Here is a 22,652-nt window from a genome sequence, read left to right on the forward strand (position 1 = left end):
ACAGTTTGCGCTAAAAAGCAATTGAAGAGGTGTACCTAATCAAACAGCCAGTGGGTGCATGTAAGGACTTTTAGGCTACGTTCACAACGCAGGCTTTAATGCTCAATTCCTATTCTTGTGAAATTCGATGGAGTTTTTTTTATGTGGTCGTTCACATTTCCAAATATATGCGACTTGTATGTGATCTACAGTGTGAACTGCAAATGACCCGAAATTGTCCCGCATAAACAGTAGAGGGCGCAGTGATGTCATAGGTCAGAGGGGGCGCCGTGCCATTGCAGGGGGGGTGCAGGAAGCCGTCTGGATGGAAAAAAAAAGAAAAACATGAACGCTGTATGCACTGGGTTTTTACCTTAGAATGGCCAACTCTCTGTTATTCCTAAGTCAATTTGATACAGTAGGGGCTTCCACACTTAACATATCTGTGTCCTCTGTTACTTTTATCAGCAGTTAAAAACGGTTTCATCCGCTATTAACATGTGGTAACCTGTTTTTCCGAGCCACTTTTAAACGCAACATGAGCGCTACGACACTCGCGCTGGGTTTACACCTGTGGGGCAGTGAAGGAGACCTGCTGCTGGTGTGCAGAGCGATGAAGGTGTGTGTTAGAATCATGGCAGCAAACCAGCAAAAACGCAAAGAACCTTTCACAGTTTTTCCCCCAAACTAACCGACTGAGTTGCGTAAAGTTGCTGGATGCAGGTAATGTTAGCTAAAAGATGATTAGCTAGCTAATATCAATACAGCACCTTAAGCTTAACAAGTAGTCTGTAGGCTACCGATGTTGTCTATGTTCAGCTACGTACATTCATTTTGCCCCCAAAAAAGCAGGAGAAAAAGTTTGGGAACCACTGGGGGGACGCAGAAGAAAAAGTATGGGAACCACTGTCATAGGTAATGAGCAAGCTCAGTGTTTTGCCAACAGCAATAAAAATAAAAAAAAAAGAAGTGCTCAGTGTTTGCAGAAGAAAACGTGAATGCTAACGTTGGAGCGCATCTTACAATAGTTGTCCGAGTGGAGTCAGCACATTAACAACGTAGCTCCTCATTATGGTCCGCCATGTTTGTTTTTATTCTCTCTTGCGCGTAACAGAATGCAGAATAGTGATGATCATAGAACATGTTGTTTGTCATGTATGACATTCAGATCAGATTAATGTGAAGATCTACTGAAATGTTTGAACTGTTTGTCAGCTAATTGGTTTTAACTGATTATTTAAGAGGAACCCAGACTTTCTATGTCCTCTCTGTGCTTCTGTGTCAATGATGTTCATAGATGTATAATAGGACCTCCCCAGTTTTTCTGGCTTTTTCCCACAGTTTAAAACATGTATGGTAGTTCAACTGGCTTAACTATAAGAGCACCGTGTTCTGAGGTATTAAAAGCACAACCTGTATTTATGTCAGCAATTTCTGATCTTTTCTGTTATTCAGAGGAAAACTAACAGCCTCCTTTTCCAACAACTCACTGGTTGTTGTTGTTCCCAGTGAAAAGTCCTCAGACTTGGCATAGAACTGTCCACCTTCCTTTCATAGTTTATACTGTTCCTTTTCTTGTTTATTTTCAGATAAAAATAAGGTAGCCAAGGGCTTGAGAGACATCATTACTTATGCTCTCTCTTAGGGTTTTAAATGTCTATGTGGGGACCAGGATAAAGACGCTAGGAGAAAACAGCAGTTAATCTTCTCAATAAAACCTCATTGTGTTTTTACCAGTACATTTGCATTTCATTCACAATAGCATGGAGATTCTCCCAGCCTGACCTCATTTCCCTGGTAACAATGTAAAAGAAGCTGTCAGATGGTGTGTTAAGAACAGCAGCAGTAACACCGAATAAAATGGTTTCATTTGTTTTTGTGATCCGAATAGTAATTAGTGAGAAAGCAGTAACTGCATGAAACAAAAAGCCCATGTAGTTGAGCTCTACAGTTTTTAGCCAATGTATATTAAAAAAAATACATTCAATACTGATATTATTGGTGAATACTGTCAAATCCAAATCTACATTTCCCTCCCTCCACTCTCTCATATCAGCTCTCTTCAGTCATTAGTATCTAGGGTCATGTGGCCATTTACTGCAGTGAGACTACATCCAGCAACCTAAACATTATATTTGAAACCAAAGCGAGAATTTTGAATAAAATTGTTTTATTTCAACAAGATATTTCAGGTACATCCATAAATTATAGCAACATCTTATTACCGAAATGTACTTGAAAAGTAAGAAAAAACAAGAATTGCATACAGAACATCTTACTTGTCTCCTTTGAAAAGTTGTCTTTCAGAGGAACATGTCACAAAAAAGGTGTTTTCTGGGTGTATGAAAGCTTCCCGACAGTGCTAACAGTATCTGATGTCAAGTCAGGACCTTTCCCATAATCTCAATCTTAACAAGCTGGGACAAAACCGTCACAGTTCTGTTCACACCAGTCATGCAGGAAAGATTCCCAACTCCCATCTTTTTAATTCTCTGCTCAGTTATTTAATATCTGGATGCTTCTAATCAAGAATGTCTCCAAAAAGCACAGAAAGAAAGGTTTTCTTATGCAATCTGATCGTCGTTTCAACCTAAACCAGGGGTCAGCAACCTTCTCCATTCAAAGAGCCACTTTTGATTCTGCTGCTACATAATAAAACTCACTGAAAGCCACAAAATAAGTTTTGTAAATATGTAATCAATAAAATGTTTATTATAAAATGAAGCAAAAATGTTTTTATCCATTTTTCTATAAACATGGAAAACAAAGGAAGACAGGCAGCATAGATTGAAGCTAGTTACTTTTTTGTAGATATATTTAGATTTTGCATAAGAAGTTATTTAAAAACTCCTAAAATAACAATTTTGTTCTTGTGTCCATAATCAAAGACATTTCCTTTATGGTTTCTGAAGAGCTACATGTGTCTCTGAAGCTACAGGTTGCACACCAAACCACAGCTGCACCTGTAACCCTCATTGCAAACTAGATTTAGTAGCAAAATTCTTAATTTTCACAGAAGCTTAATAGTTTAAGACATAATACTTCTTCAACATTAAATCCTATCTGCAGGAACTACAGCAGTCTCTAAATTCTTAGAGACAAAAACACCTACAATACATGGACTCGAGACTCTGACATCTACCAGCAAGCTGCAAAATATCATTAGGTCAAGGGAATTTTCCAAAAGGTTGCACAACAAGGTGGAAGATAGCAAAGGCCCTGAATATTCCAGAAGATACTACTGGAACCGAAGCTGTTCAATAGTTTACAGTTGAGGAACAATGGCTATGTGCTCAGAGGTAGCTGTAAAGAGCTGACCTGTTAGTGAAAAGGCAGGAGGCCAGTAACCCTCAACTGAAAGCAAAAGGCCTATAGACATGTTGCATGTTATTGTTTATATCTGGAAATTTTGCACATGCGCACAATGTTAGATGGCAAAATATGACTCCTTTACTTTCTATTCATAGCCGTGTTGCCGCAGTAGGACAATCCCCTCAACAAAATGAAACCTTAAGATGTAGGTATTCTTGATTTAATAGAGTGCGCCACAGACAAGGGAAAAATTATGTAGAAAAACTGTTGAAGAATAACTGAAAACCACTCATATTCTTCTTTTTAGCTCCATCTCTGTATCGGCTACATTTCACACAGACCTGTTGCCACAGGAACTGACAATTGCTCCACAAATGTATTAGGATTCAACACCAAAAGACATGCAAACATTTCCCACACAAAGAACAAAACATTTAGTCCATTACTGTACTGTGTTTTTAGGCTTGATGTCTATTTTGTGATTATTAAGTGATCGTCTGAAGACAGCGTGATTGATTAGTTAAACTACCTGCCCTACTGATGATGTCACAGTTGGTGTGTAGGTCGCCTTTTTTTGTTTAACTGAACTGAAACACATCGAATTGCACAGCACATCTATGTTAACGTTGTCAAAGTCAAGATAGCGTAACTAGCCTACTTCCGTCATATTTTTGTTTTAATTAAAACATTTCACTGACCTGTGAATCTTGTTATCTAGTCATCAGTGTTGACAGAAGCAAAGTACTGCATCGTTTTTTCATTTATATTTCACACATACATTTAAGCGTTAGCTATTTATGTCGATAACTTGACAGCTAAAACCAACGATAGTCATCATCAGCAAACGGTTTTTTGCCCTCCAGCAGGGAGCCAGGACTGCTTCAATGACAATCAGCTTCAATTTGTTCATAAATATGTAAAACAAAGAAGTTTTGGTGGTCTTGTCTGTGCCATAATGAATCAAAACTGTTACTTTAGAGGCCTCTGAATCAGAAGTATCAACAGGGATTAGAGATAGGGAAGGGGTAGAATGATGAAGCCGTCGCTGGAAAAACACTTGCCTATAGTCACGTAAGGTGGTGACTCAGTGAGGCTACATGGCTGCTCTGCTTCCCCTGGCACTGGAAACCTGCAGTGATTGGAGAGCAATACGAGAAGGTTCAGGCTTGGACATTATGGGACCCTTAAACAGGACGATAATTCCAACGGGGTCTCAATGTTCAGACTTGTTTCAGGTGAAGATGTTAGTCATTTATGCAGCAAATCGTGACTGCCAAAGAAATCTCTTCTAAGTACTAAAGATTCTTCTCATGCAGGGTTATGATGATGAGCTGTTTGAATACAGATGCTAGATTAAAAATTTGTTCAATAAAACCTAGTTTTCTGTTGGAACTGATTAATTTTAGGTGCAAATATTTTATATACCAAAAGAAGTCTTGCCCTTTTCCCTATTCTTTACCACACACATCCTCTCAGGTGGATGTGTTGTACCCAAGGGAGCCACTTTTAGAGCACATTTACAGACAGGAAGGAGGTCAGTTTGTTCTTTTCTTCTCTTAAGCACTACAGGATGTGCTGCTGGATTTCAACAAGTGCTACTGGGCGACACTTTTGTAGAGATGATGACAGAGAGCTTAAAAAAAAGTTGGTTCCTGTAGCTATTTATTGATTCAAGACATGAACACATCTCTCCCCCTGGTGTCTGCAAAGCAACACTGAAACACTGAAGAAACTCTGGGCATATCTGCTTGCCAAAGACATTATGCAATACAAGGGAAAACAAATGAAATTGTTGATGTCATGCTTCAGGAAAGTGAAATCCCCCGTTTCATAAATCGATATTTAATCGTAGGGGTATAAACTCTTTCCTTGATCTTTATCGTTCAAACAATCCCTCTCAGACTGCTACTGGATGCCAAACAGTTTTCCAGTGCAAGGTCAGGCAGTAGTAATGCAGCCTACGTAGTTCTTCCTCGTGGTTTGCTTATTGGGCCTCAGTTTGCTGTGATATGACCAAAAAAGGATTTTCAGCGCTCTCTGCTGCTGGGAAATCAGGCTTTATCTTTCACCCCACATGGGGTCAGTCGGTAGCAAAATACAGCTAAAGATCCTTGTGGTTGGAAACAAGCCTGACAAATGAGAGAAGAGGAAGAGAAAACTACAGAAAACTATGAATTAGGATGGCCTGTGAAAGTTGGAAAAGGAATAGATTGCAGCCCTTTGGATTATGTAATGATTAACCAGCCCACCTGATACAAGGGAGTGAGTTAAAGAAGGTTTGTGGGAGCAGAAAATACAGCCAGTCATTCTGTCAAACATTTTTAGCTCTCGAAATCACCATGACACGACAACTATAGTTGATGAAAGCGAACTTTCTAGAACTTATGAACTTAGCTCAACACCAGGTGGAGGTCTTATTGAACCATTTTGTAATTATACACTGCAAAAGATTGTGTTGAGCTGAGAAATTAAAATGAGAGTGGACAGCCAGATCACAGCTTTAAAGCATCTAGCTGTCAGGTTTGGCCAAGAAGCTGTGTTCTTATGCAAGTCGGCTACAAATCAAAAACAAACAAAAATGGTTCCTGTGGACTTTTGGACCAGATCTGTGCCTCTGGACACAGAAGTGACTGAGTCGATGAGAGGAAGACTCCCGCAGTGATCTCATTTTAAAGGCATTCTGGGTCAGGTCAACAAACAGAAAATGACCCCTGGATGTTTTGCCTTCACTTTAGATAATCTTGCTGCTGTGTTCAATTTAGCATACAGCATAAGACTTCCTTATATGAGGAGAGAGTGAAGTCCAACTCTGTGACAGTGCGAAGGTAATCATCTGTAAATTAGTTCCCTACTAGCACAAAATATTACTCAGCTGACATTTTAACTACTTTCCTGATTTGTAGTAACAGACTGTGTGTCTCTTTCACACCAAAATCTTTTGAGGAAGCGCAAACCTGATGTATAACTGATATGTGTTAAGAAATAAAGAAGTGAAGCAGCTGAAAAAAAACTATATACAAATAATAATCTAACCTTTGGCTGTTTTTAGTTCCAGTGTATATTCCTTTTTGAGCAGCCTGAATATTTTGCCTCTAAATGGTCAGGTACTGTTTGCTAATGAGGCTAGCTACTCTTAGCTAACTGGTAGCATTTATTTGCTAAACAAAACGTTGTCTCCTAGAGTTTGAAAGACTTCTTTTAGAGACTAAAGATTCTCATGTCATTCTTTCATTTATTTCACTATTTCATGAATGTCCTACAGACAGAATAATTAAATTCCAATACGGGACTGAGCTACTCCAAAACAAAATGCATTGACCTAAGCGTTCAACCCAAATCGTTTTGGGCTCAAACTATTAATCCCTCAAATCTGAATGAAGGAAACAGAGGCTGATAATGCTGACTAACCCCAAAGCGAGAAGCGCTGTCTCCTGACTCCAGACTCAACAAAAGTCCAGACCAAGCCTGAGCATGCCAGACATAAAACAGAGACAAGTCAAACAAACGAAGGATGTTACATGAAATTAGACAAGTGTCTCCTCTGGCAATAGTCAAGGATTTTCTGAATATATTTGAAGCATTTATATATGTGACATTATTAGTATGAGAATGTGTCTGTCAAGGATTTCGTAACATGATCCTAAGAGAACTTAAGAAATATTTTGAATAATGATATCATCTAGTACAAGCCTGTGCTTTGCTCTCCATTACATCTGATACCAGGATCTTCTGGAGTGTATGTGATGTAATACAAAAACATAGCAACAGAAAAAAGCTGTAAAAATACTTAACTGAACCTAATTTAGCGTGGTGGGTTTCAGAAACCCCATCACATTTTTTAATTGTTTTTAAAGATGTAAGAATCTGGTCTCATACCAAAGAATGAATAAATGCAATGGTATGAATCCTTTACTCCCTCTTAATAATCCCTTTCTGCTTCCAGAGTGGAGTCAGAGCCAAAGTGTCATTTCCATGAGTGGGGGCAGCAGCTCTGGGAAAACTCATGACATCTGTTCTGCTGCCAAGTTTCTTTCGGAAAGAAAAAGATGGAGGGATGAAGGGAGTATGTTTGGGAAAGTGTTGAGATAAGCAAAGATGTAATTATGCTAGTGGCTAATTAAAATGAGTCAGCTTTCCACTTCGTGTGGTACATAATGACAAGACAAACGAAGCGTGTTTCTGGAGGGAATTACAGTGATGATGCTAAGATCATAATGGCACAACATTATGTCATAGCATGAGAAACTTTGAATGCTTTGTATGTTTTAAAGGGGCAGTACAGTCACAAAGCCGTTTTATAGGATAATCAACCTTCAGTTGTTAAAAAAATTAACATTATATATATATATATATATATATATATATATATATATAATATAAAGTAAAAACCTCATCACATCGCTCCTCCATTAACCTTTGAGCGAGATATAAGTATCAACCTCCCCATGTCATGTTTCTGGCCCGTCTGCCTGCTATGTTTCTCTCCTCTGTACTCCTCATCAAGCTCATCTGGTTCACCTGCATGCTGCTGCGCTGGAGCACAATCAGGCTCATGTCTTCCACCTGTTCTCCAGCAGTTATATTCAGCTCTCAGGCAGGCAGACGGTGCCAGATTTTTGAAAGCCATCGAGTGAGTAGATATCCAGCGTTCTTCCTGACCTGACCACGATCACGAACACATTTTTGACCCTTGGATTTTCCTGCCTTGCCTTGCCCACGTCGGATTCTTCACTGGCTTCTGTTTTCTGGTCTCGACCCTGTTTCTGCCTTTTGACCTCTGCCTCCTGCCTCGCCCTTGGATATTGTCTGCCTGAGATTGCCTGCTAGTACTGGACCCTTTTTCCGTGACCTGACCACTGCTCTTCGCCCAACCCTCAGATACGTTTGTCTGGTCCTGTCTGCCCTAAACCCTGTGCCTCCCAGTCCTGTGCCACTTGTCTTTTCCACTGTGCTACCTGGATCCCTCATCCCCCACAACCCCAGGAAGGTTAGTGATCTTTTCCCTTACAGACTTTTGGCCTTCCCCTCCTACCTACAACCCTCTAACCTGATTCTCTGTCCTCAGAGGTTCCTGCTCCTGGCTCGTGGTTCCCCGTCCCTATACCCGGTTCTCAATAAAGACCTTATTGATTTTTACTCTGTGTCTGACTGAAATTTCGGGTCCTCAGGTCTGAACATTACACCCCAAGTCCTGGGGTCAACCTACGGGAAGAAAAAAACAAAACAAAAATAGAAGAAGCTGTCGACCCATTTTCAAAAATAGAAGAAGGGGATGAATTCTCAGTGTTTCACTGAGAAGTAGCTTGTATAATGAGCCAGGCAAATGCTCAGTTCCTCCAGGTTTGCCAATTGCTGCTGGCTAGTCTGAAGGAGCTGAATGGGGGAGTCAGAGGGGAGGACTGCTCTATGAGGCAGAAGCTCCAAAACTATGTCCTCCCCCAGGGTTTTTGCACAGCTAAGTGGTTGCCATGGGAGCGTACATGCATGAAAAAATCAAGGCAACACTCCAGGAATGATGAAAACGACTCCATATTGTTCTGAAAATAGGTACAATAGCTTCAGTATAATTTTTCAATATGTTGGTGTTTATGTCAAAAATCAAGCAATATTAAAACACCTCACTTGACATAGGCCTATAAGTTTTACATCAAATTTAGTGTTTGTAAGATATGCATTCATTCATTCAAAAAACCTCTTTGGGAGCCAACCAAGTATGTAAGAAATATAGTTACAATAGAATCAAACATTGATTTTACAACACTGAATTCTTTTTCTGTGTGTGTTTGAATCTTTTATTTTAACTTTGTCAGCAAAACTTTCCCCTGCAAGTAACTGGATAAACTTCAAGAAGAATATTGAGGTTTACTCACCAGTAATATTATAGTAACATAAATCACCACTTAATGAGCTTCATCCCACTTCTGGGAATAGACTAGTCATTTCTTGTATGAGCGACATACACACAGAGATCTCCTTTCTTTTTCTTGGTGCAGATCAAAGGAAAGTGGCTCCTGGTTTCAGGTGACAAGCTGACTGAGGGGAAATCAGACTCTCTGTACTCAAATACATCATCATCAGTGTCCAAGTTGGTTGTTTTGCAGCTTTCTTTATCACTTATTTTGATACAGTTCATTCAACAGATGAGAAACGCACTAAAACTGCCGTCATACTGTTTCTTCGTTTGTCACGTATGTTGCTATAGAAGTTCTTTACACATGAGTCCACACTTGTGGATGAAATTAAAAGCAACTCCTGCAAAACACACTGTGTTGTTGTGTGGCAAAAATCAAAAAAGGCAATACATCAGGATGACATAACAAGTATCAACCTCCACAAGTCCTGGGGTCAACCTACGGGAAGAAAAAAACAAAACAAAAATAGGAGGAGAAGGGGATGAATTCTAGGCCTGTCGTGATAAACGATAAATCAATTAATTGCACGATAAATTAAACCTATCGACCTCATTTTAATTATCGGCTTCATCTTCTCTTCCTGCCTTTTTTCTTTCTGTTGATGACACTGAATGAAAAAAGGTGCTCTCCACTGACCCTCCCTTCCTCATTTCCTTAGTGTAATGTCCAGCGCTCACGACACGAGCTGTCGGCCCATTTTCAAAACCTGAGAGACGCATCAGCCGACAGAAATCCCAGGTATAACGGTTCATCGGGTTCGTAGTGCCGTGTGGTGTCCACCCACATGGGCACAAAATAATGGCTGCAAGTCCAGTTAACTAATTTTAAAACCAGGCATTAATCATTGCTTTACTAGAATCTACCTGTGATGCATGTGGCGAGAGTCAGTGTAAAGTCCTGACTGAATGAAAATCATAACCTATTTATGTCACGTTAACGAAGAACAGCTGAAAAGTTTATCAACTGCGGTAGTAATTTGGCTCCAACTCCTCCCCTTGTCATTTCTATATTCTTTGCACAAAATATTGAATAAATATTAATGTTGTTTCAACATATCATCTCCAATGTCCGCTGGATTTTGGGTAGCGCCGTGTCAGCTGTTTGGGATCCCCCTCGTCATTTCCCCTCAGAAAACTCTGAGGAGAATCCGGCTTTCTGATTGGCTACCTGTCACAGTTTTTACCACAGTTTTTACCTCCCAGTCGGGAAAAACCCCTGATTTAGATCGGAGCGGCCACAACGATCTAAGATTGTTGTAAGGGGAAAATAGGGGCAAAAAATTGTGTAGTACTGCATTAGGTAGTCGGATGTGCCCATCTTCTCTATTTAAATCTAGTGATTACTGAAGGGCAATATAGTATACAGAATTCATAATCTGCACTCTTTTGGTTGAATGCAGTATTTATTTCTACTTTGGCTTCATGATGTTCAGTTTTTTTTTTTTTATGGAGACTGAGAATCCATTTTATTTTTGTTTTTGGTTGTTTTGTTTATTTAGTTTATCGGTTCCAGTGTTATGTGTTCTTTTGAAAATAAAGTGCATCTATCTATGGCAGGAAATTGCATGCATTATTAGTAATTTCCATTAAATCAGTGTCAAAAGGTCTTGAAACAATATCACCGTTTATCATAATAATTTTTTAGACAATTAATCGTCCAGCAAAATTTGTTATTGTGACAGGCCTAATGAGTTCTGTGTCCCAGAGCACAAGACCTTGTGAAGAAACTGGCTGAAGCTAGTGATCCTGTACAGTCTGAAAAGTCACTCAAAAAGGAAGAAGTCATTACTCTGAAAGCAAAATAATAAAACAGATTCCAGATTCACAAATGCCCCATTTTCAGCTCTTGACCCCTGACCTTCACTAAGGTAAGTAAGACTATGTTATTCTGCAACCTCCTTTTTGAGTCACTAGCCGTGTTTCCATTACAAATGTGTGCAAAATGTTTCCAAAATTGCATATTTTCAACATTAGCAGAATATTGACATTGTGTTTTCATTAAATAAAGCAATTAATATCATACATGAAAAAGTTTGTTCATGCAGTAAGTCATTAAAAAGCATGCTCCTCCAACTACTTCCTGTCATCTTCTCCTTTGTGGTTTGTGCCAGTGGCAATATCCAGTTATTGATGATTTAACTCATGTGATGTGAAAAAGTGTTTCCATTGCTGTTCTGCAAAGTAAACCAATGTTGATACAAGTAAAAAAAAAAAAAACTCATCCTAGTACTGAAACATACAGAAAAATGCCCCGTTTTAGGGGCATTTTTAGAAAATGCCATTTTTTCCATTAAGCAAATTTATTTTCAATATTTCCAATTGCACAACTATATAGCCAATGGAAACACAGCTACTGATGGCCTCTTGGAATAATTTTGGTAGGTCAAGAATTCTAACAACATTTTTACACACTAGCACGCTCCCACCTCCAATACCTTTAGAAAAATAACTGCCAACTATATGTGTCTGTTATATATATGTATTTATATCTATGTTAAAAAAAATATATATATATCATTCTTCTTCTCAAAATCATTCTTATTTGAGGTTTTGGCAATCCTACTTGAACTAATACAAATAAAAATAAACTTTAAAAAGATCATGAAACATTTAGTTCATTGCTTTCAGTCACTTCCTAGGTACTAATGAAAAGCCTGGGTTTGAAATGCCTCTGCCCAAATAGAAAACACTATGTTATATTATTCAAAACAAATTTCTGTGTAAGCATAAAGGTCAAACATGAGATCATCTCCTCCTACTTTCACAGCACAAGTCATTATCCAGGCCATTACATTTGTGGTCCTGCCAGAGCCCACAGTTACTTATCTAGCTGCATTCACAGACTGACTGTTCATGTCTCCGAGACTAATGAGGGTCATTTTCCTGGGGCCATAAATCTGCCACATTTGTTTGTTAAATGAAACCTTTTAAATTATGAAGAAGTAAATTCATGTGATTTCAAAAAGGGGGGCAGGGGGGCTTCTGTGTGTTCTCTCACAGTGATAACACAGTATGCTGGTCAACACATATTTGAAAACTGCATTGTATACAAACCAGCACTCTTATCAGACAGGAAGTTATGTCAGTGAATTATAAGTGGGTTTTCATATTGGAAAAATTAATAGTGTTCCTTTCAGTGTAACCCCTATAAGTCAACTCATACAAAGATCATCTTGTGTCCCTTTAAACTCTAATTCCAAGATTGTCAGTAAAATATTCCTAAGTGTTTGGCTGACTCATTTTGTCCTGAAAGGATTCACAGAGCACCTCTTTCTCTGCCCATTTTAGAGAACAGCCAGGCTTTGCGCCTGAAGGGGATTATGTGGTCTTGTGAATTTCTAAAAGCCTTTCAGTTTAAGCTGCAGGCTTTCTGAACTAAGCATGTGCATGACGAGAAATCTAAAAGGTGATCTTGCCAGGAACCACACAGGACTCCCACTGACATCGAGTCAAAATGGGTCACCTAGGGGGGGGTTCGGTTTGGATTGAGCATGTTCTCCCTGTGCATGACAGTTTTATCTCACAGTTTAAAGACTTTGATGTTAAATGGAGTTTGTATTTAAGAGAATCCTGGGCCAACCCCACGCTCCCACTTCCTACATGGATTGTTAAAGTACTAAATGTAGCTTTAGGGGTAGAATAAGTGGCACTACTACAGTACCTTGCAAAACTGTTCTTCTTGACTTTCACATTCTGTCACACCACAGGTACAAACTTGAATGCATTCTATTGGAATTTAATGTGAAACACAAAAACAAGAGAAACGAACAAGACAAATGGCTTATAATTGTTTATTAAATAAGTCGGTAAGTGGGAGCCCCAACTTAGTTGATGTTTTTAGCTTATCTTACACAACAATGTAAGCTTGATTTTGTTTGATGCAGAGTATCAATAGTTCCGCTTCCATTCCAAATGTGCAACTGTGTAAATATTCTAACGCCAAAAAAACAATTTCACAATTGAGGTGTTTCCATTAAATAAGAAACAATTAAAATTTTACATAAATAAGCTTGTTCATGTATGCCACGTTCATAAAAAAAAAAACTAAAACATGTCACACACACCGTCCTCCTACCACTTCCTGTTGTCTTTTCAGCCAATAGTAACATCTGGTTGTTGATCATGTGACTCGTGAAAAAAATAAATTTCCATCAGTTTTGTGATACATACTAATTGTGATGCGGCCAAAAAACTGCCTCATGTTCTTTTGGGTGCAGCGGTGGCGCAGGGGTAAACCGTGTAATCCATGCATGAAGGCCTTAGTCCTGTCAACGGCCTTCACAGGTTTGAGTCACTTTCCTGTCTAATCCTCACTGCCAAGAAAATCTTTAACTTTTTTTAAATTGGCATGTTTCCATCAAGCAAATTTCTGTTGTAATTCCAATTTGAACAATTATATGGTCATTGGAAACACAGCTTGTGAACATTCACTTCAAATTTTGTAATTACATCTAGACTTTGACTAGGCCCCTCAGACACACAAAATTTCATTTAACTATTACATTTTAGATCCTGACATATATTTAAGATTATTCTCCTGGCGCATGGGAACCTCCGCTCCAGTATCAAGTCTTTTGCAACCTCTATTATATTTTCTTTTAGATTGCATTGTATGTAAGCTCCATCTGTCTTCCCATCAAGTGCCTCCAGGTTTATTAAGGGGTAACTGTGCCATACTTTTTTCAATTTTGGAAGAATATAAGATGTTCTCTTGGAAACATCGGAGGCCAGAAACGGAAGAGCTGGAATTATACTGAGGTTAAATGAAGCTACACAGTTAGACTCTATTCACTAATTAGATGGGTTCTAAAAGCTATTGACTGCACCAGTTTTTATTTAGTGGTACCGGAAGGAAGAGAGCTTTCATAGAAGATGATTCCTTTTGAGGTTCGCATCTAAAAACTAGTTTCTGTTGGTTTATTACATAAATTCCCAGTGAAATTTATTCAAGGTTGTGGTACAATCTGCCAAACCAATACAGGAAGTAGAACGTCTTTAATCCGAGATAACTAGTGTTATATAGACCATTGACTTATGGGTTGTTTTAAAACTGAAACCACAATCCAAACCATACGTTTGTGAGATGTAACCCTAGTTTTTTTGGCACCGACTTCAATGCATCAACAAGTCCAAAGCTGATCCTGAGTTTAAGTCCATCAAAAGACCAAAGAACATTTCCAGTCAAATGAAGTCAACTCAGACTTTTATTTGGCTTAAACACACTATTAATCAGGGTTTTAGCCAGCACCACTTCTGTCAACACGTTTAACCCTCTGCAATTACTGCAGCTTATATCTGATGGTATGGCTTTCGTCTTCTGTTCTGGGGATAAATGTGGAACGCCTGGAGCAGGAATAGCTGGCAATATAATCAACCATTTCAAGAACAGATTTACATCCAGGGTAAACATGACATTAAGTCAGAAAGATGTCCTTTTCACACAGTTGGACAGGAAAAAAAAACTCTTGCTCAGATGTTAGTATTTATGCAGTTCTATTTAGACAAGCACAGACCTAGATCAGATCAAGAAGAAGAGGCTGGTGTGGTCGGGGGAGGAAAGTGGCTTGAAGAGAAAAGACAGGCAAGTTGAAACAGAAGCAGATCTTCACCAGTATAAGCTTCATTCACTAATCACTTATATTTTGGATTCCTCTTCGTGTTCCCATTACCTTACCCTGTCACATTCAATAGGAGGTGTTCTTGCTTATCGTCTGGGAACATCCCACTTGCTTCGATATCAGGTTAAGACAAACCAACAAGTTGGATATCTCAGACTTCAGATCGGCACAGTCCTAACAGCCAGACTAGAAAACTTAACACACCACATGCGACAGGAATACCTCTTAAGATTATTTTTAGAGCCGTCCCAATAATCAGAGCATCCTTAAGATCATCGAAAGGGGAAGAATTATGTCAAAAATCAGGATAATTATGTTGCTGTGTAAACCAGGCTTGGGAAAAAATACCATAACTTTGAGCAAAGAAAGGTCTGCAGTTAGAGGGATGGTAATATGCAAAATCAGCTCTTTTGAACTTTACATCATGTTGTAATGTAATTCTCTCACTAAAAACATACCTAGAGTGTTGCTTTGATTCCTTCATGCATGTTTGAGAAATCCTTTAATCTCCTGTGGCAACCACCCAGCTGTGCAAAGCCCCTGGATGGACAGAGTGCCACCTTCAAGGTGCAGCTCCTCCTCTGAGCCGTCCCAAACGACTCCCCCACTCAGCTCCTTCAGACTAGCCAGCAGTAATTAACAAACACCTGATGAAACGGCATGTCTGCTGAGCTCATTATAGGAGCTACTTCAGTGCTGGTAAAACCGTTAATAGGTTAATAGAGGAGCCGTGTTGTTACGACTTCCAGAAAGCGGACTACACCGAGGGCTGCCTTTTTTTACGTTTTACAGCAGGATGGTGTCTAGGTTATGAATTAAAATATTTATAAAAAAGTAAATGGCAAAATGAATAACTAGTGAATACATTTGTATTTATTAAAATGTAGGTGGCATGTACTGTATAAGTAGATAGATTATGTAATTTGGTAAACTTGCCTGTGAGCATGGAATGGTTTAGTCCTAAAACTATTTAAGGCTGTCATTTTGTCATTAAAGAAAATTGTGTTGCTGTTAAAAGGCCTGACATGTCATGTATTTTCCATCAAGTTCTGTCAAATGTGAATGAATAAATCCTTGCTGACTCAGCCTTCATCTCCTCTGTAAAACCAGGCGCAAAAGGTCGCTTTGTTAGGCACACAAAGGTGCTGTTATGATGGCTGCAAAAGAAGAAAGAAGAGTTCATTGGACAAGTTCAACCTCTTCTGTTACTTTGTGGTCCAACTCTATTCGCCATAGCAGACCTTTCATAGTAGTGGATGCAGGTCTGCAAGTTCAAAACCAAAAGAATAATTTATAGTAATTTAAGAGACATTTTCTTCTTGGTTATAGTCATGTTTTCTTACATACATCAGCCGGTTTCTGTGGTGGCTGCTGACATGTCACTGGTGCTTATTTCTTAAATTGATCACATTTGGAACATTTTGCTAATTTGACATTTTTAAATTTGATTTCTCAACTCAAAAATGTACACAGACTCTGGTAACAATCATTGATTCCACATGGAAAGCATTCATCTAACACTATTTAATTTTACACCACAGGCTCGGACACGTCATTTCCTGCTGTGTGACTTTTATGTTAATAAAAGCAAGCTGTTGATGACAAAAGTCTACGTGATGAATAAATTGTTTCTAACAAAATTTAATAGATTTCTAAATTAAGGGTTTTGCCCCAACAAAAGTTTTCTAGAAAATGCTGTTTATTCTGACTAAGGCCTCAGGAATACATGAAAGACATCTGCTGGTGTTTTAGTAAAAATAGTGCAAAGGAAAAAATGGCAGCATAAAAACCATGCTGGAAACCTTTCCACAGAAAAGCAGCCAAGCCGTCTCCACATACCCTTAATCTATTCAAAAGATGATTTTTAAAAAATGTAAGAAAAATATCTGAGTCACCAGGATTATGTGTTAGACAATTTCTTCACGCTACGTGTGAAGTTTTGTGTCTGAAAATTTTGGAAAAGCTACATATAAATAGAACACAATTTTCAATAATGATCCCATGAAGATTGATCTCCTGATGATTAATAGATTTTAACATGTCAAAATTTAACACAATCGCTTTTTAATTTAAAAAGATAAACAAATAGTTCAGAGGCGGAACCTTTGTATTTCTGCATTTCCAGTAACCATGCAAGTCTGATGCACAAAAGCAACAACCACAAAAAACAGCAATGGAGAACAAAGCAGCTTCTCTTGGTGAGGTTTTCCTTCAAAAAAACAATCTGATTGAATTCTGGAAAAGACAATTGTTGTGTTAAAGTTGTACTAAAAGGAATTAGTCTAAGATAAGCTATTCAAGCTTAGAATAGCATCTTAATACTCCTGCTGCATCGGCACAGATGTCCATATACAGTCCATATTTCTGAAGAAATATTTTTTCAAAGATGTTCCGTCAAAGTTCCTGAAAAAGCTGAAAGCTGGATGGATAAAACACCACTTTACACTAATGTGATGGTTGAATAACCAAAGTAGTTTTCGATTACAAAGATATTAATTACAGAAATTGCAGTTACCTTGATTAAAAAAATGTAAAGGAGTCCCACCATTACTTGTTGTGTAAGAAGCTATTTCCTGTCAACTGGATTGGTGTCAAACACTACAGCAGTTTTATTATGGCAACTTTTATATGCAGAGGAGCCATACTGAACTGTGAGGTACGGGTTGAACAGAGACGTTTGATTTTTTCTATTTAAAATTCACTTGATTCCTCCAAATTACTGGACTGATGCGCAGTGCAAGACACTGGCCTCATACATATTCCAAAGAATCCCCTTTTCAGAGTCCCAACCAAGTCAGAGAACAGTGCTAACTTTTTTCTCATGGTTGTCTGGCACATGTCAACAGGGGGCTTTTGAGCTTTTAACGGTTGCCATAACAACTATAAAAACTTTAAATAAGAATATCCTTACTACAATTACAAATAGGATAAATAATTTTCTTCATGTAGGAACGTCTCCGTTCAACATCCGTATTCTTTCGTTCCCCCTTTTCATTCCAGACTCAATGCATCACTGACCAGACGTGAGCTGTAATGTCCAGAATAGGCAGGAGGACATAAACTACACACTGGTACATTAGTGAAAACCATTAAACCCATCATGTCTGCGTGAGTTTAGATCCGTAAGCTTCCGTTGGAATGCGAGGGAGTGTCTCCTGTTGTCAAAACAATGATTGAGCTGTTTTGAGAGTTTCCAAGACACCCAGGCTCAGTTCTGTTGACCATTCAGGGTGGGAGATAAGGGATAGAGGAGGTGGAAAAAATATGCAAAGTAGCAATGCAATACAGCAGAAAGTGTTCTCTTCCCCCTTTTCCTTCTCTTTGATGCTCACCCCTATGTTGATGGTTAATTAAGTCCCCTATAAACATCATTTTATGTCCGGACTTGCTTTTGCACGATGAAAAACAATACCTTGTTTTTCAGAAGCAGAATAGATCATCTCTGGGTTGTAGGCAAAACACTAGACGTGGCGATACATGTGCAGCAGCGCATTTACACAATCTACGATTGGATTTTTAACCAAACTATAAGCACAAATCAGAAAAACATAACTGTGTGTAAATAAATCTGAGAATTATGTCACTAATTCAGCTCAGTTTATTCTACACTACCTTCATACATGTAATCATAATTGAAACCCGGTGTACTGGGAATGGATGTACTCAAGTTTACAAGGTGACCAAGGAGTATGAGCAAGGAGGTTCAGGTCATGAAGTGAATTTCTGCTGATCAGCAAAGTAAGAGTTTGGCTTTTATATGACTTCTTTGCCTTTGACTATGCCTCCCCCTAGTGGCATTTTAGGTAAAAAAAATTCCTGTTTTACACCATGTCTGCCTGAATAGGCAAAAATGTTTTAAAAAACTGGAGAATCAAGTCAAGTTTATTTGTATAGCACATTTCAACAAAAAGGCAGTTCAAAGTGCTTTTTACCATGAAAACATCATACAATAAGCAATTACGAAACAAGCAATAATTATTACCTTCAGCTAAAATTAATCAAAATCATCAAGCAAATATACATCAAATATATTAATGTTCTAGTTATTAATCAAATGCAACTATAAACAGGTGGGTTTTAGTCTAGATTTAAAGGAAGTCAGTTTTTCAGCTGTTTTGCAGTTTTCTCGAAGTTTGTTCCAGATTTGTTGGGCGTAGAAACTGAATGCTGCTTCTCCATGTTTGGTTCTGGGGATGAAGAGCAGATCCAGAACCAGGAGACCCGAGAGGTCTGGAAGGTTGATACCACCACAGCAGAGCTTTAATCTTTAGTGTATCTGGGTGATAAGCTGTTCAGTGATTTATAAACTACCAAAAGTATTTTCTACCTGGTTTTAGTGAGAACATCAGCAACAGTGTCATGGATCAGCTGCAGATGGAGGATTGATTTTGTGAGGACACCGTTTCAATTATCAATGCAACTAAAGATAAATGCATGGATGAATTTCTCGCTCATCCATGCGAGATTAAAGGACTAAATAAATTAGTCCTTTATTTAGTCAGGCATCAAGGCACCATTTCAGAATGGCAAAATTTGCCAGTATGCCATTCTTACTATGGAAGCAGTTGGTAGCATTGCTGCCTTCTGGGCTCAAATCCCAGTCTGGGCTTTTTCTGCATGAAGTTTGCACATTGTGTCTGCAAAGATGCTAGCATTTATCCTCCATTTATACTCTGATATATTTGATTTAGATGTTTGTTATGATTTGGAATTGTAATAATTTTAATAGCCATTAAATATTTTCTGAAACCTCTTTTTTAAGTATAGGACCTATTTTTAGCCATCTGTAATGAAAGCTGGATTTTATCATCTAAAAAATATTTGGCTAATGTCAAGCTAACGCAGAGTCGTTAATTTTACTTTTTCATTACTTGGTGACTGGATTATTGCAGTTCTGTGTCTGGTGTTCCAAATGAGTTTCACAGCTTCACAAGCAAGAATGTTAACTAGAACCAGAAGAGCATACATCGTGTCAGGTTTAAAGTCTTCATCTTGCCTACCTGTCAACACCAGGGTTGACTTCACTACGGCAGGCAGCTCTAAACTGTCCCAGTTGATCTTATTTACCAGAGATATGTTTTGTTGCATTAGCTCTTCAGATCCAGCAGCAGTTAATCCTAAATATCATAAAGGTCTAAACTAAAAAAAACAACTACAGGTGTTTTTAGACACATTGTTTGCCTAGTTCACTTTGAAATCAGCTTGAAATTCTTATTGAATTCATTATGTATTATGCCATCGAAATATTATTAGCAATCTACATATTTAGCTTGTCAACTAAATGTTTTGTTTGAAGCGAAATATTTACCCTCAAACTAAATATTTATTTAGAACGCTACATATTTAGTTAGAAGGGTACAAATTTTACAAAAAGCAAAATATTTAGCTCTTTGCTAGTGTGTCGACTAAATATTTAGTTGCCTAATTAAATATTTAGCTTCAACCTAAATATTCAGCTAGCAAGTCAAATATTTAGTTTACAAACTGCGTATTTAGTAAATAAATATTTAACACAGAGCTAAATATTTAATTTATAATCAATGGATTTAGTTAGAAAGCTAAAAATTTTACCTCAAACTAAATATTTAGGGTCAAAATATTTTGTATTTCTCATTTTGTTTCTTCTAATTTTTATCTTTGAACCCCATAATGGTTTGCTTTATTTTTGTACATACTTTTACATTTTATTCCTTACTGAAATTAATCCTATCAACAGTTTCAGCCATATCAGTATAACCAGAGCTTAAAGTTAAAAAAAAATCCTAAGCCTGAAACTTATAGTTATGATAGAAATTAACTATACCGTTGCTATTGCCACAGTTTAATAAAAAGTGTCTTTGAATAGTGATAGTGCAAACAATTGCTTCTAACAATACAATTAACAAGCTAAACACTCTAACTTAAATAAAACTTCAGTACATTTCAACTCAAAACAAAATGTAAAATATCTGTGCCCCAAAGGTTTGCCTTACAGGCAAAACTCCCTCAACATTAAATAAGAGTCCTTACAGTCAATGTTTTACCAAGTAATTTAGAACATGCAACATTGCCAACTAAATCAGTGTTTCTCAACCTTTTTTGGCCCAACGCAACCCCAGCCTTTATCCAGGTCCCTCATCCCCCCCACCAAAGAATTTGCAGGCTACTTTGCACTGACCATTATTTTATTATTAATATTACTATCACTATTGTAGATGTTTTGATTTTTATGCTTGTTTCTGTATTTATCATCAAGATAACAGAAACAATTTCTGCATTCTGATTATTGAAATTTAAAAGTGCTGTGTTGTTCTATCACCCCCGTTTCATACCGGACCACTTACAGCACCATGTTAACGCTATAAAATGAACGCTTTCTATCGTGATATCACCCATTGAGGGATTTCTTTATTTAAATGGGTTCATTTTTCAGAGGGAAACAAAGTGAGGGTATTGTGATTTTAGTAAAAACATGTTTATAAGAGCGATTTTCTGTTGTCCTTCCATGGAAGCGGGCAGCATCCAGACGGACAATAAAACACTTTTTAATATAAGTTGCTGCTTTGGCATGATCACAGAACTGCCAAAACATATGTACAAAAATCCTCAATAAAACATAAAATATTAGAAAATCAGACACCAGACAAAGTGAATCACAGCAACGTCATCAGCCGGTGTAATGCTGAACTGATGCGGTGAAGCTACTAGCAGGAGAAATAAGAAATAAATCTTCCTTATTTTAATTGTAAGTAGTTCTTTAAATGTCCTGTGAGGTGAGATGATACACTTACCCATGTATCCATAACAACCGGAACTTTCAATATCCAGCAAGTTATTTTCACAATTTACTGTCTATTAAATGAGTGCCCTCGGATTAATTACACTCTGTAGCTGTGAAGTTGCCATATTAACCCGATATTTGCTGGAAAGTGCAACATCTCCCCTTTCAGAAACCGTTGGAATTTTTTAGATAGTGCTACGTGTGGCGGAATTACGGTACTGCAAATTTAGATGTGTTGCTGCCGACACGTTCCGGTTTAGAAGGGTTAAGCCTGGAGACTACGGTTTGGTTGAGGCGGACCGTTTGGTGAAAAGCCGGAAATCCGGCCCTGGCCGGAGCTCTTTAAGCCCTGTAAAACTCAAAAACCAAATATCTTTCAATGGTTCTGTGTCAATTCACCCATCAGTTCATGTGCCTCACCATTTGTCCCTTCCTTTGTATTTTGTACCTGAACAAGTTTGCACGTGTGCTTAAGCCACAGCATATCAGTTAATTATCACAGCTGATTGACAACCATATCAATAATGGTACCAAAAATCTTTCATTTAATTAATTTAAATAGTATACAGTTACCCAAAAACTTTACATTATACTATGTTCATTAACAAATGTCCAAAACCCACTTCAAATTTTACAGAGCTTTGTGTTGCTAAAAGGTACATTACATATATATGTTTTTGATTGAGTGATAAATTGACATTAAGCAATGAAATGCCATGGGAAAATCTTGCAGTATGCTGCTGAGACAGATGTTTTTTTATTAGTGTTCTCTTTCTACAAACCATGAATGCTTCCACAGATGTTCTCCACCCCCTCTCCTGGGGTTACTGCCAATATTTTATAATAATGAGTTTTTATAGAGTGCCATCTACAAAAATGAGTTTCTCCCATGGAAATCCTTGAATTTTATTAAGCTGTGGTTCTTTTTGCCTTACCTGTGTTGGAAAGATGTATCACTAAGTTCATGTATACATACATAAACAACTAAGAATCATCATGTATGTAGACATATACATACTTTTTTGGAGTGGTGGAAGCAAGCAGTATGTCAGAAGTGAGTGGGCTAAAATAA

General features: G+C 37.9%; 2 long non-coding RNA genes across 2 annotated transcripts in view; one reads left to right on the plus strand and one right to left on the minus strand.

Moving 5' to 3' along the window:
* LOC103466883 (uncharacterized) overlaps positions 1-22,652 on the minus strand; it is a 60,520-nt gene that overhangs the window by 15,052 nt on the left and 22,816 nt on the right. The gene's annotated exons all lie outside the window — the stretch shown is intronic.
* LOC145552354 (uncharacterized) lies at positions 7,743-8,427 on the plus strand. The gene is made up of 2 exons (XR_014088386.1): positions 7,743-8,278; positions 8,357-8,427. It is a non-coding gene; the product is annotated as an uncharacterized LOC145552354 (long non-coding RNA).

This window comes from Poecilia reticulata, chromosome 7 (assembly GCF_904066995.2).
Source record: "Poecilia reticulata chromosome 7, P_reticulata-male-v2, whole genome shotgun sequence".
Classification (NCBI taxonomy): Eukaryota; Metazoa; Chordata; class Actinopteri; order Cyprinodontiformes; family Poeciliidae; genus Poecilia; species Poecilia reticulata.